This window comes from Sceloporus occidentalis, unplaced genomic scaffold, assembly GCF_023333645.1.
Source record: "Sceloporus occidentalis isolate IW3139 unplaced genomic scaffold, rSceOcc1.0.p SCAF_52, whole genome shotgun sequence".
Taxonomy (NCBI): Eukaryota; Metazoa; Chordata; class Lepidosauria; order Squamata; family Phrynosomatidae; genus Sceloporus; species Sceloporus occidentalis.
In genome coordinates this window covers 5,626,046-5,641,634 of record NW_028317032.1, presented here as the reverse complement: position 1 = coordinate 5,641,634, position 15,589 = coordinate 5,626,046, and the positions used below count along the sequence as shown (strand labels likewise).

The following is a 15,589-nucleotide window of genomic DNA, read 5'->3' as shown; positions in this document are numbered from 1 at the left end:
GTAAAGAGAACAAAAACAAGCTGAGATCAGATCACCTCCAATCATCTAACATCCATTTACTAAAATTCCCAATAAGCGGACAAACTGTGAATGTATCCCCTTTCATACAGTAAGGGAGATTGGAAATCACGCTGACATCCCTATTTGTCCTAAACAAACCCTTTCAATCTCTTTTACCAGTTTGTCCGACGGATCTAGTCTTATTTTATTAATGCTAATAACCCCCCCCACACACAGAGAAGTAAATACATTATACAGCTCTACAGACGTATGTAATGTTTGTCTATAGTATAACGTATAGAATGCGTCATAGGGTCAGTAGGGTCAGGGTATTTGGCATAATGATTCACAGGTTATAAAAGAGGAAGCTATCGCAAGGGTTTAGTATGATATTTAACGGGACTAAGAGGTAAAGAGGCAAAAAGTCATGATGTAGAATGCATAAGGACCTGACGTTTACTATAAAAAAATAAATATGTATTTCAATAGAAATTTTAAAAAGTCTGAACAAAATTTTTTCTTGCACTTAAACTCTCAATAGAACAAGAGATGTCATCAGATAGGAGAGACAAAGAAGATTTATTACGGAGACAAATCGCTTAAATCATTATTTTTTAAATACTGCTGTTGCATGAATCTACATGAATCTATTTGAAAAGTACAAAGTAAGGGTAGCTGGAAGGGTGCTATAATAAACCAAAGGTGGACATCCCCCTACATATCTACTGATGTAGGATCAGAAGGTCGGTTTAGTTCCCAAAATATCCTTGGCTTTACATTCTCTGTACACTATTAATGTACTTTGTACACTATTAAGTAATTAGCGGCGTTTTGGTTTCAGTTCTCCTTCCCAACCATACCTCCCTATGAAGAGCGCCGTGTCAGGCATCCCTGTAAAAACTGCCATGCTGGAGTATGAGCAGAATATTACTACGTAGGCTTAAGGTGAGGAATACTTTCACAAGGGTGATCCAACCCCACTGACATCAGAAAAGGCACTCACAATCTGGCACTCAAAATCAGAAGCCTCTATTTACGCTAAAAACTAGATACATGCAGAGCCACAAACATAAAAATCACAGGAATGATATCATCCAAGGAGGGCTGCGCTGGACCCCTGGGCATCTCTTGGCCTTGATGGGGGCATGTCTGGGACCGGACCACCTGCCACCAAACCTGAAGAGCCACCTAGCAGCGCTCAGCTGCAGAGCGCCTCAGGATGGACACATGGAGGTCTGAATACTGATTTTACAGCTTCCTTGGCAGGTCAAGGGGAGTTCGAAAGATCCCCCAACTAGCCTATGATCCTCACTTTGTGCAAACCATCACCTGCCGTCCAGTAATCAACTGTAATTCCCGAAGATCACATTCAATAGAGCTCCTAGGTATGTTCAGTATAGTAAATAGAAACAAGAGGCGGATAATTTCTACTGCAATTAGACTTTTTAATTTGTCCGCAGAACATTTAATCCCATCATATCCCCAACCGCTCATAGAGAATAATCTGTATATCTGATTATATAGGAACAGTCGTTAAAATATGACTTTTCTTTTAAAAAATATATGGCTATAAACCATAAAAGGGATGTGACTGGTACGGATGACACTTAAGGATTATTTCACTAACCTCTATCGCTTTGCATGTGAACTTCCATAAAATTATGCAAAGTCTGCTAAACCCTTGTAAAAGTGCTTTGCTTGTGTAATACGAGAAGATGGGGTGGAGGGTGTATTTTCAGACATAAATGTGCAGTGTGGAAAGTAAAAACATAGAAGAACTTTATTTTATACTTAATATGATTAACTTTCAAAAGAGAGACGGATATTTTTGGTGACCTTTTTTTTTTAAAACAAAAATTGCAATACGATATGGGAATTAAAATGTATATATAAGTGTTCACGCAATGACTTTATAACACTTCGGCCCTTCCAACTTCTACCCTTGGGGAATCGGACCGGGGGGGGGGTTGAAGTCCCGAATCCTGTTGTCCCGCCAGTTCTACTTCTGTCTCCAAAAGAGGTAGAGCTCGGTAGGGCAGCGGCATAAAGTGGCAAAAGCGGGACTGTCCCTCGCAAAACGGGAGACATACAATATTGTAGCTCTTACTTTTCAAGTAATATATATATATAGTAATTTGTTGGAAGTCTTTTCCCGGCATGTTGTCGGTTACATTGTGCTGATGATTCCTACTAATGATTTTACATAAGTATCACGTAATCTGTCACTGGAATAACAACTGGAACCTCAGCGAGGAGCCCTGATACAGCAGCACTGCTTATATAAAGATATAAAGATGTCTCAAGCTCCAAGCCCCGGGCAAAGCCTTCCGATGCATATCTTGCAGGGTCGCTTTAGAGGAGTAATCAGCCTCTCTGGGGCAGACCTACGGGCACGGCTGCTTTAGGATAGCCTTAAGATGTGGGGAGATAGAAGTTTCATGATAGCAGACATGATGCCTCTTCCCAAGGAACCAATTTATTAGGCTTTTTATACACACAACATGAGCACAGGTAATAGGAGCGATCAGGGAGTGATTGGTAAAGCAGGGGTGCCAGAAGCATTTTGTTCAAGATGACCTATCTATCACAAGGCTGACCCAGAGACTATTGAAATATAAATCCTTTAATAGCCCATTGAGAAGATTCTACATACTGACTCGCTAAATGTGTTACCCAGATGTCTCATGGAGTTACCTGCATTCAAGCAGGAATATCAACCATATAACATGATGGTAGTAAAAGCACTGGTTGGGAGCCTTATATATGATCACAGCAGGGTAGAATAGGAAGCCCCTGAGAATCTGCCCCTTCACCCTGATGCTTCCCACGTATTCTCATTAACACAAATTACTCAAAGTCTGTGTCCAACTCTCTTCACATTAATAACTTGGTAAATACTAATACAGATGAAAGTGCTTTACACCGTGTGGCCAGAAGTTAAAACCCTTTAATCTGCTAATGATGAGAAAACAGTTGGTTTCTCAGTAATGATTATATTGTTATGAGTAACGTATAAAAGGACAATAATTAATTACGTCTAAGTAATTGGTCTATTTCGGCACTAATTGTGTAAATGCAAATGTGCGTCTTGTAAGGTTCACTTATTATTATTACGGCTTCTTCTGTCAGTAGCTGCCCATCTCAGAGCTGTAGGAAGGGTGAGGCGAGGGAGGGTAACCAGCTGCAGCCTGCAGGACCGTTTCAGGAGATCATGGATCTCCTTAACCGTCCCAACATTAAGGGAGAGCGAGGCCTGAAGACCTCAACTTCCGTGCTTCCTATCACTATGCACCGGCAATATGATGTCATATCCCAGCACTCAACATCAATCGCTGTATACACTCCCAGTCAACGGCAAAACAGAGGTCTGAAGCAGCAGACCCACGAGTCCCAAGAGTCCCAAGAGGAAAGAAGGAGAGCAAAAAAAAAAAAAAAAAGGAGGAGAAAGTAGAAAGGAAGAAGAGGAAGATAAAATATGGGGAGAAAGGGAGGTAAGGGATAGTGATGATGGAGGGGTAGATGAAGTGGAGAAAGGGGGTAGAAAATGAGGAGAAAGGGAGCTAGATGATAGGGAGAAAGAGGGTAGATGATGAGGAGAAAGGGGGTAGATACTATAAGCGCATGCGTAAGCCCAGTATGGGTAGGCATGAGCAATGTGTATGTAAGTGCAATGTATATGTACAGTATGTGCATATGTATGTGTTTGGGTAGGTGTGTATAAGGACAGTGCATTTGTATATGTGTGTATATGGGCAGTGTATGTGTGTGTATGGGCAGCCGTGTATTACCATGAAAAACACTTCTATTTAAAGCTTGTATACAATCTAAATAAATGCATATTAATACTGAAAGCACTTTCTTTTTTGTGTAAATTTTTATTTTGGTGGTATTTTTTTTCTTCGATACCTTATCTACCCAAGTTTATTGCGTATGATGATTGTGATGATTGTGGTTTTTATTTGTCACATGTAAGTAACTCATGCTAAGTTACATATATTTATGAATTTTATGTAACGAAAACATGATAACATGAATGTCCTGGTTAGTTATTTATCTACTTCCCTCAAAATAACCTCTGTAAAAATATACTGGGGTTGGACAAAAGGAGCGAGCTACAGCTCTGGGGGCCCATCTCATAAAGCAAAAGACCCGCATAATCTAGGCCAATAGCAGAGTAACCATTAATTTATTGAATACATTAGCGTTAATTAGTATAATTAATCAGGATCTGTGATTAAACCGAAATTTGCAACCATCCGATGCAAATTTAGAAATGGTGTTTCTCATGTCTAAACAAGTATCGGCTTGTGTGCGGACAGAAATTTCCTACAAGAGACTGATGAAAGAGGGTGTGAAGGGCAAAGGTGCTCATGGAGCATAGACATATGTTTCATTAATTAATTTGCTCCAATACTTGGGTTCACGTATTTCTCTGTGAGAGTATTCAAGATGTGGTACACATACATATACAGCGAGAGGGTCAGAGGTTTAGATGTAATGTAAGAAAGTTTTAGTTTATTGAGAGGGTGGTAAATAAAATTGGCCTTCTAGCAGTGGTGGTAGAGTTTAACACAGTGGGAGAAGATTTAAACAGAGATGGGGTAAGCATTTGGTTATTCTCAATGTAAGACGAGACCAAGGACCTACTAAGGTTTGAGGTTTCTTAAGCAGGAAAAAAACGAGCTCTCTAGTTGGGACAAATGGTTCAGCCATCAACTTCTTTGTTTCTATGTTAAGATATTAATTATGACAAAGTATGGTGGTTCCTTTGAAGTAAGTCTTCAGAAATGTTCAGCTCAGCAGGATCAATCATGTATCTCGAGACTCCAGAGAGCTCCAGAAGCATAGAACCACTGTAGATCTGTTGATGGTTTCCTTCTAACTACTCTGTTGCCTTCAAATCTTGTCTGTTGTATCTGCCCAGATTTGGACTTCTTGTGATCTGTCTCACCCATTCATATTGTGCTAATATACCCCAGCACAGAGTATACTTCCGAGACACTGGCTACTTCCAAATGGAGCTTTGCCAGTTCCTATCACCAAGATTGTGACAGCGATCTCATGTTCTCTAGCCCCAAAGTCAATACCAACTTACGCTTTTGTGCTTCTTATTTGTTTTTATAGTTATTGAAACTTTAAACCATGACTGTTGGCTGAACCCTAAGGACAATTAAGAACCATTCAAGCATTAAAGATCATATGGACTATTGTCAAATCTTCCTGTTTGGGGCACTTACAGACAAGGTATGTAATATAGACGTGAAACATTCTAAAACGCTTAAAAATCCTAATATTTTACCGTGGTCTCAATCAACATTTTTGCAAGGGGGCCGAGGTGCACATGTAACTGTAAGAAGATCTGATTACTTATACCATTCACACCTTTTGTGTCCAGATTCATGGATGTGCTATGAACCTAAGGTTAGTACATTAGTGTGCAACCTCCTGACAGTCTGGCTAGTAGCTAGTAACTCAAATTAGATGGTTTCTGGCAGAGGAACATGGGATTAACAAGTTTCATATTTAAACAACAATAATTTAAAATCTAAATCAAAATTGTGATGGCCCAGATATGCTTAGTGGTGGGTAGGGGGCAAAAATATAAGCTGGTTGATATGTGTGTACAATAGGCACCACGGGTATGGATTCCTAAGGCAGGAAGCACCAATTGTAAAAGCTGCCCTGAGCCCTTTTACTAAACTACCAGGCCACAATGTGGTGGCACACATAATCGTAACACAAACAAGCACTCATCAAAATAAAGTGATGGATGAAACAGGTCCTGTGGATTTACAGCAAAACCTTTCTGTCCTAGCGCCAATCCGATGATTAAAACAGCATGTTTCCCATCAGCAAACAGCAAATAAAAATGTTTTATGTACTGTACCATATGCCATATCAGCTAATGACAGAGCAGCCAGGACAGGACCATTTAATGACGCAGTAGGGCTTTGGACTGGGTATCAGTAACATTGCAGGGAAACGAATTCAAACATCATTTTTATTTGCTGTGCCTTTAACTTTCTTCATGAAAGAGCAGAGGAACTCATTGCTTAGAACTGAACGGGTCAAAGCACAAAGCAAGTTATCACGCTAATATGTAAAGTAATATGAAAACTGACAGAACCCATGTACCGCAGGTAAACACGTCAGAGATTAGGTTCTAGGCTCAAAAATAAAAGAGATTAGAATTAAAAATGATAGTAATGGGCAAGCGATCATGTTTACTAGCCAGATGCCGAGTGTTACATTGTGGTAAAAACGTGATGGGGTTCTGTTGCTGCGTGATGTTGTCCGTTTGAATAATTTATAGTGTTGTCGCTGTCATTTGCTGAACGGATTCAAGATCCAGCAATATTTCAAAGACCTCGAGGGCTAAAACTGGCAATTTGTCCACAGCGGAGGTGTCTGTCTGGAACGTATCTACTTATCCACGTGCGTGTAATGTATTCTCGTAGTGTACTTACACGTTCTTTAAGCTTTTGTTCCCAGTTTTCTGAAACAAAAGTTTTATAGAGAAAGCGAAAGAATACACAGTAATTCTTTAAAATGCATTGTTTTTGAAACAGTGAATGCCTTATTTTTCCTGTTAGGAACGAGAGCCTCTGTTAATATCCACATTTTACACAAAAAAATCAGTTTTCATTTACACTGTCAAGGAGATATCACAAAACTTTTTTTTTTTTATTAAAAAACATTTTGGGTTATTTGGGTTTATTCTGATGCAGCATATTTAAAGTGGTCTCATCACCATGGAAACCAGAGGGATGTTCCTGCCTATTGTTATGACGTTAAGACCACTTTGTAGTCGAATTGCACTTTATAAACAATCCCTAATGCGATCAGGTCATTCAGTACATGCTTCTTGTTAAAAATGCAAGAAGTATGCTATATTTACTGAAAGATGCCGGGGAAAATAAGAGATGGAGAGATAAAGAGAAATGGGAGAGTTGACCTGGAGACTCTGGAAACCAGGGCTTCACTTGGAGATTCTAGATCAAACGTGGAGAGTTCCCAGGAATGCTCACCGTCCTTCTTCTGACCAGACCATGTATGATGGACTATTCCAAATGACCATTAAAACCTACATTGTTTTCATAAAGGTCCTCTCCTCGCCTGTGTCTAATGCAAAATACGACCCAACAGCAAGTGAAAACCCTAGTATATAAATGTAAACCTTCATTACGGTATAAAACACTGTATTTTATGCATGACGAGAAAAGTTCTTTCTTTAGGCTTTCCCTAACAGCACTCGGTAAGTACCGTAGATTTGAGGCACCTTCACTTGATCAACGGGTTTATGTTGGCTGTTTCTTTTACACCTATAATTAGGAGGGATGAGTATCGCTCAAGTCCAACTTCAATTGACTCAAAGGCAATTTGAAGCAGTTCATTTAAGTTATTGATCCCCCAGTATCTCTGTTATTCCATACATTCTCCCAAACTTTGTTCCTTATGACTACAAAGGGGACCTGGCACAAGAGTTTAACCAAGGAGAAACCTCTCAGAACCTTTTCTTTCAGCTTGGACCCCGTCTGCGATATACAATACTGTATGAATGTCTGTGCACCGCCCCATGAAACACTCCATGAATATGCCCACTAATGGAGTGGGTTTGGGAACTTGCACATATCAACTAGTCAGCAGCAAGCTTTGTGGGGGACGTTTCAGAAAATGCAGCATTAGTGCAGATCACAAGAGCAAAATGCTGGAGCCCCCTTGCAGGCTAAAACAAAGTTATCATTCTCTTCTCATGATTTAAATGGCTTTGTCATTAATCAAGTGTGAAATTAGTACTTGGAGCAAGTAAACCCAAGGTGCCAATTATAACAAAAATAAGTGATATGAAAATAAAGCTGTACCGGGTGGTGCTGAGGTGGGTACAGCGGCGCATTGCACTCAGCTGCTCACATGGCAAAAGGCGTGCTCTAGAGGCAGAACAATAGGGGTGCAGGGCAACAGGACTCGCAGAGGGACAATACATATTCTCATCAGGCTCTGTGTTACAAATTCTGTTACTAAACCACGACATGAGTGTTTAGCCGGCACAGCCTCCATAGTGTTAATAAGCCGGTTGGGAAGATCAAAGATCTCCCCCATAAGCGGCCCATTGCGCACCAGAAAACCGGGGGGCTTGATCGTTGGCGTTCTGCCCGCCAGTTTTGTACCAGGGGGACTGTGGCCCCCTGGACCTGCTTCCCTTCAGCCTAGGCCAGGATATGTCACTGCGTGTTGGCCAATTGTCACTTAAATTACAATTTCAGGTGTATATGCCGCAGCTAAAATGCATGTTTACCAAGGACTTTAAATATTGGGTCACAAGTCGTCACCAAGAAACATATCAATAAACACATTTTGTGGCTCTGAATGTGAAAGTCCGGCCCTGGAAAAGCGTCCTTTTCTACAGTCAGCGTATTAAAAGCGTATAAACAGTGACTCATTCTACATACTGGGTTATATTAGCAGATTGCGTAAAAGGCCTACTTAATAAAGCTACTCTTTGAGCACAGCAGCTGTGTCAGGTCAGCAGATATTAATACGAATTATTACACTTTTTGTGCTTATTAACACACTAATGTACAGTGTTAATCAATACTCTGCTCTTAATTTGCATTGGTCCTTGAGTTCCGAGTGGAATCCTCTCTCAAGGGCACTGCACCATTCCAAGCTCTGTATCACCGGCATAAACAGGAACTGGAGCGTTCATCTGTTCCCACGTCGCTGTCGGGATTTTTTATTCATCATTAAAGAGAAGTGTGATTTTGCTCTCTTTTTGCCCATAAATTTTATCCTGAATTATCTTCTTGAGTTATTTTCTAAAGACTGTTTAGGGTCAACATGGAGGCAAAATATGGTATAAGAGAATTACCATAAAGTTATTTTTTTGTATTATTTTATTAAACTTTCTCTTAGGTCCCTTTTAATTATCTGCACACTGTGCCTGCTAAACCCACCTGCCAGGGAAAATGCCCTAGTGTGGCACCCAATTCACTAGGTTGAGTAAAGGAATCCAGGGTGTTAACTGTACAACGAGGTAAACACAGGTGCGGTCTCATTTAGAATTATCTAGAAATGCGTTGGGTTCGGATCTACTTTATTTATTTATTGGTATAGATGAAAATGTTCTATTAGAGTTGAATATACATTAAGAATAAGGTGGTGCAACATAGCAGTAATGAAAAGATTGTTTATGATAACTACATTATACGGTTTAATGAGCGGGTAAACATAAACAGCGAACTACAACCCACAGACAATATGGCTGCCTGCCATCTGTGCCCCACCATACTGTAAAGCCCAATGTATCAGCAATCACCAATCAATGCCACTTATAGCGCTCTCGCTTGAGACTAGGGATGCTTTTCTCGGCTCTTGTTCTCACCTCTGCTGGGCTCGCTAAGAATGTGTGCTGGGGTATGATGTCATATCCTAGAAATTCACAGCTCAGACAGCAGAAGGTAGAGAGGATGATGTAACACCGGTCCACAAGGGAGAGCACTGCAGGTGGCACCGATGGTAAGGGAGAACATGGGAGAAGCGGTAGGGAATCCCACACATATATCTTCCTCCGGGCCCTGCCAATCATAAGGGCTGCCCTGACTATGGGTATTAAGTCGTACTTTGCATTATGGTTTTGGTTTTTTTTTATGCTGCATGTAATACAAGATGATAAATTCAGCAGAATGGGCAGAAATGAACCTTCAGCTGCCCAGTATGGCATATATGAAGAGATATATGGATGCCCATCAGTGTGTCAATGCTTTGCTGCAACACTAAGAAACATGTGCCATACTACAAAGCTGTTACTGTGTCCCTCCAAATCATGCTATGGCTCTTTAACTCTTTGCATGGTGGAAGGTGAACATTGTACTGCAGTCATCTGGCACTCACCCAAAGGGTTATTGGGAGATGACGCCGTCAGCGCTAACAATATGTTCTACTGTACTGAGGAATCACAGCGCTTAAAGAGATTCAACAAAAACATGAGGGACGAAACGTTAAAAAGGAAAAACTAGAAGGTCGGAGGCGTATATAAGAAAGTTAAAAGATTGTGATAGGGAGTCTCGGCCTGATTCCCCGGGACTATCTTATGGCAAAAAATATGAGAGTACAAAATGAGAAGCAAGAAGGAGGTTTGCAGGGGGTGGAAGACAATGAATTAGTGGATGATTGAAACCGGTAAACTCCGAGCCACGTAACACAGCACAGAGCGAACGGTCCATGTATATGAAACCATGTAACCCATTCATCCTCGCAGTCGGCTGTGCCTTCCAACTCCAAAAACAAGCAAACGACAAAATACCGAGATTATGACTTCTTGTTGGCTTTGATCTGTAACAACAATGCACAGCAGGTAACAGCGCGAGCTCTGGGGATCGAAAGTGACAGCCTTCTTCTCCCCATTATGTTCAAACCATTCTTCAGCAGAAACTGTCTGCGATGTAAGAATCCAGCTTCAGATGCTATGTATACTGGGCTAGATGTTACCTCCCAAGGCCATTGTCAAGACGAGCATTATTTGCCTATGAAACAATGAAATAATAGCACTGCTTTGTAGCAGAAAGCGGTAACATTTAACGTAAAATAAGTACGGTAATATACTTAATTATTTGAACGCAGAGTGTCTGCAAGTGGCACACCAAAAAAGAAAAAATTCCATTCTCTGGATTTATAATGGAAACGAGTTGGAAAGAAGTATACGGATTTATAGATATACAGTCTTGTAATGTAAATAAGCGGAACATATTAGAGCTTTTAGCACATTCTGGAAAAGGGAGTGAAAAACATGTGAACAGTCCCAAACTAAGATGATAAGACATTTAAAGAATGAGTACAATTTCCAAGCTGGAGCAGGTAGATCCAGAGAAAGGACCTCATGTTGGCGAGCGCTCTGGAATATCGTGGCCCGGACATCTAATCAAATGTGTTTGGGGGTTAAAGAAAGCTTAACCTATACCCTGGGCCTCTGTTGGTATCCACAGTAGCAGGCCTGGGACAAAAAATAGGCCCAGGCATTTAAGCCCGAGCAGCCCATATTTATTTATTTATTTATTGTTAAAGCCCACCCTTCATGTACCATCTTTGCATTTACTCATTCACACAAATCATTAACACATTCATTAATGCAGTCTCACAAATCATTCAAGCAATTCATCCACACATGAATTCATTAATTGTCATACGCATTCACACAATTCATCCACACATTTATTCATTCATTCTCATACGCATTCACACTACCCCTTCTCCCCATCTTATCTGCCCCTTCTCACTATGTTCCCCCTTTTCACTATGTACCCCCTCTCACTATCTATCCCCTCTGTGCGGCCACACAGGGCTTACATTAAAACATCGGGGGGGGGGTTTAACTTTAACATCCTCCATGTTAAATAAAGTTAACAAAAACTTTATTTAACATGGAGGATGTTAAATAAAGTAAAAAAAAAACAAACCCCGATGTTTTAATTTAAACCCTGTGCGGCCGCACACCCGTAAGGCCGGCCCTGGTGGGGGCTTCCTGACCCCTTAGAGTGGCGGACCCGGTCGCAGTTGCAGCGGGCTTAAGGGGCAGGTGCCCCTTATGCCCTGCGTTAATGTGGCCGTAGAGGCCGCATAGGCCCAGTCAGTTCGGTCCTGACTGGGCCTATTTTAAGGTAGGGGCCTGGAGCTGGTAGGTTTGCCCGATGGCCAGTCCGGGCCTGCACAGTAGTATGAGAGGACCTTTGTATAATAATTTTAATTGACAATATAGTGCCTCAGTATGTGAAATTAAGGAGACTTGGTCATGGAACAATCCCCAATGGGTCAGCTTGCAGGGTAACTTGGTGTATCTTTGAATTAAATAAGAAAACTGCCCTCTAGGTCAGTTGTAACTCAAAACAACTCCACCAGATGTAGATCATGGTGCCTCTATTTGCATAAGAGAACATCGATACTACAAGACCATCCCATTAGTAAATATAAAATTGGCATGAAGCTGATCCTGATTAGGATCCTAAGGGTTAAACTATGAGCAGGCAAAACAGACTCATCAGACAAGCTTCTATTGAAGCTATACGCGCTTCGGATATAACTTTGCTATATGTAGAACCACAAAGTCAGTGAAGTTATAGAAACAGATGTTTCTATAAATGTCATTTTGTCCGTTTTCTATTCCCTTTTGACACGGTTGCATGACATCCCTTTCATGTGCAGGTGCCTTCAAAGCCTTGAATGATCAATATTATCTACATTCTGAAAGTACTTCCGTGGTGTGAGACTGAGGTACGGTACGTTGGAAGTCATGGTAACCAGAACAGCGATACGCCATGAAAAAAAACAGAACGTCAATATAACAAATATCTCATCACAGCACGAGCAGAACAGAAACACATTTCCTACACAAAGTCTACAAGCAGCGCAGAGAAAACTGGCCTTTTAATGGAAAAAAAACCACATCACACAAAAGGGGAGATATTGCCTGCTATAGGACAAAAAGACTTTTTATTTCCAAAAGTCATTCTTTCTAGAGATCTACCGATTTTATACAGATTTCTGATGAACGTAAGAATCCTAAATATTATCCCTTAAAAAAAAAGGGACGTTAAGAGGAAAAATGTTTTATATATATAGATATATATATATATAGATATATATATATATATATCTATATGTATATATTAAATATGTATTTCATAGAACAGTAATGTATACAGGACACGTTGCTGAATTCTATGGTGCTATCGGAAAGACTCTGATTGTAAGCTCTTTTGACCTGGGCACTCCTTACCTGTTGTTTCTGTAAGTCAAATTGTTACGTTATATAACTACTTGTTATGTCCTGTCTACCCATTGTACAGAGCTACGGACTATGATGGTGCTATATGAAACAATAAATATATAATAATAATAATACATTTACACACATTTTGATCTCTATGTAGATAAACGCATATGTGATATCCTCGTTACCAAAAAGGTCTTGTAGAATTGTCCGAGTGAGGGTAAAAGCCTAGATTAAAACATGCAACACGTGATCATCATGGCCCATCCCTACATTGGAGATGCTAGATTCTCATTGCATGGAGCCGTCAGTCTGAAAGCTGAAACATAGAACACCTAGGTTTACCTAAGCCTTGGATACAAAACACCACAACCTCCGTCTTTTGATAGTAATCATAGAAACGGATTGAATTTAACACATTAATTTTGCAGGCGCCAACATTCCCGCTGTTTTCAGTGTGGAATTCAACCCAAAAGTCTGGGATTTCAGTAAAGAGAATAAAATAATCATAGAGTGTGTATTACAGAATCTGGGTAGCACAATTTATTATATCCCTTTATAGATGGCATTCAAAATACCGAGGCCCATTTTATAGGTTTTTACTTCTGATTTGTTATTAAATTATTCTGACTCCGGTCCAAATATTTTATAGCTTAGAATGTTCAGTTTCAAGCTAAGAGGTCATAAAGCTTAATTTTGTTTCATTGCACTAGTTTAGAATAATGGAACAGGGGTGATTTTATCAATTTCCACAAGCTCAAAATAACTCAGACGGCGCTCTTCATGAAATTCTACCCGAGGGCACAATGTTAAAGGCAGTTCTATAATGTGGTTCTAACAAGTACTTACATGAAAGTGCACAACACACAGCAACGAGATCTGCATGGAAACCCTGTGTGACTGTAGCACTTTATATTCTACACCACTCCTTTTTCTCAGACTAGAACGACCTGATTCAACAGAGGACCTCTTCTCTACCAACCTGCTTCCAAGACGATAGCCTTAGAAATAGACACCTTCTTACCAGCATCATTATTCATGACTACATTCTGGATGTTGTACGGGTCCTATATTCAGTCTACTTAAAGATCACCCAAACCAGGGACATCTTTAATAACACTTAGCCCCTGAGCAAGTCTTCACTAACGCCCTCAACGGCCTGGTCATAGATGCTGCAAGCAGCCTGCTATGATGCACTGTAGAGTGGGTACCTAAGGTGATCCCTCTCGTCTTCCTTCATTGAGGGTTCTAAGATTGCTTATGCGCTCAACAACCATAGGAAGGTAGGAGGAAAGAAAGTTCCATCCTACACCATGTTATCAGCCAGGGAATACTTCCTAAACTATGGTGCAGCTGCTGAGGAACAGCTGCTGTGGACCTCTAAGGGTGGCTGTCCCTTTCGTCCTTCATAAAGACAACCCTCACCCAAACCCCGAAATGAAAGCAAAAGTGGTTCCAGCTCAGTAAAGCAGAACCTAACATCTACAAATGTGTTTTGTTCTGTGGATATTACGCCTCTGCACACAGTTAGGACATCAAACAGTGCTGAACTTGGTATCTACGTGAATCAGGTGTGTGAGCGTGAGGTCCATCCCCAACCACGCACACCAGCCTAAAGGGGCAACACTATATTGTGTCTTAACACTAGATTGTTAGGTGTTGTCTATGTATGTACACTTATCAAATAAACAGATGCAGGGGATAATTATTCTTTGTAAGTATATATATGGTTTAGGACATGATTTATATTTTCACTGTATTTGATGTGATTGGGGCTAGCAGTTTATAAATTGCAGGTTTTTATTATTATTTTTTTAACATTTAACATATTTACGTGATATAATGATTTGACGCACCACTAGCACTTTTTTTTTTTACTTTAGCCATGTCTGAATGAAATAGAACTGAATTCTAATCTTTCAATGCAATGCTTAGGAGCCCCTGCTGTGGCCCTGTTGGGGTTTAGCCTGGGGCCCGTAACAGAGATCAGAGGATCTCTGAAAATCATCCAGCTGTGATGTATGCTTTCTCTGGTACAAATAAATACTTCTGTGCAGGTGGCCCTGGAATCATATTGTGGGGCTCTGCATTATCTCACGGCGCAATAAATCACGGGGCGACTCGAGCGAACAGTTGGGGACGTGCTGATATTGCTTGTTTTTAAAGAGCCCCATGGAGCAAATATTTTTCGCTGTAAGCATAAAATGCACTTTTATATACAATAATGTAGGTCAGCAAGCACAGACACCTGCTTTGATCTCATTTGGTTCCAATAAACTTCCTTTATCTGCAGACGTGGAGGCCGCCATTGCTGTCAGTCATGTGATAATGATCCCTCATCTATATCCGGCACAAATACAGAGAAGAGTAAAGAAATAGTTATTAAGATGTCACCTCTGACATTCAGGACACTCCCGAGAACCCAAATGTGATCCGATTTTAAGTTTAAACACTTTAGAAGTTTGTACATTCATCTGAACGGACAACAAATGGTGAACCGGTGTATTTCCGGAAGTTCCCGAATGCATCATTCTCAGAACTGCATCTAAAATTTCCCCAGAGAAAGGGGAATCCATACGGGACAGAAATATTTTTCTCCCCGAGTATAACCTCAGTGCTGTATTACAGTAACGTTGGCAATGATAATAATCTGGTTTTCTGTAATTTTTTCCCAATGAACTTCTTTTATCTGCAGACCTGAGACTCGAGCCCTGCGCGGGACGGCTTCTTTAATCTCGCTCCCGCTGATTTTTTGCCCAATCTCGGCTGTTGCCGCAATGTGGGTGTTCCACTCCTGCCACATTTGTGGCCAATCCCGCCCGCTCC

General features: G+C 40.7%; 1 protein-coding gene across 1 annotated transcript in view; it reads right to left on the bottom strand.

The window, feature by feature from the left end:
• Positions 1-15,589, bottom strand: part of LOC149288374 (membrane-bound glycerophospholipid O-acyltransferase 2-like) — a 64,272-nt gene that overhangs the window by 40,723 nt on the left and 7,960 nt on the right. The window lies entirely within an intron of this gene.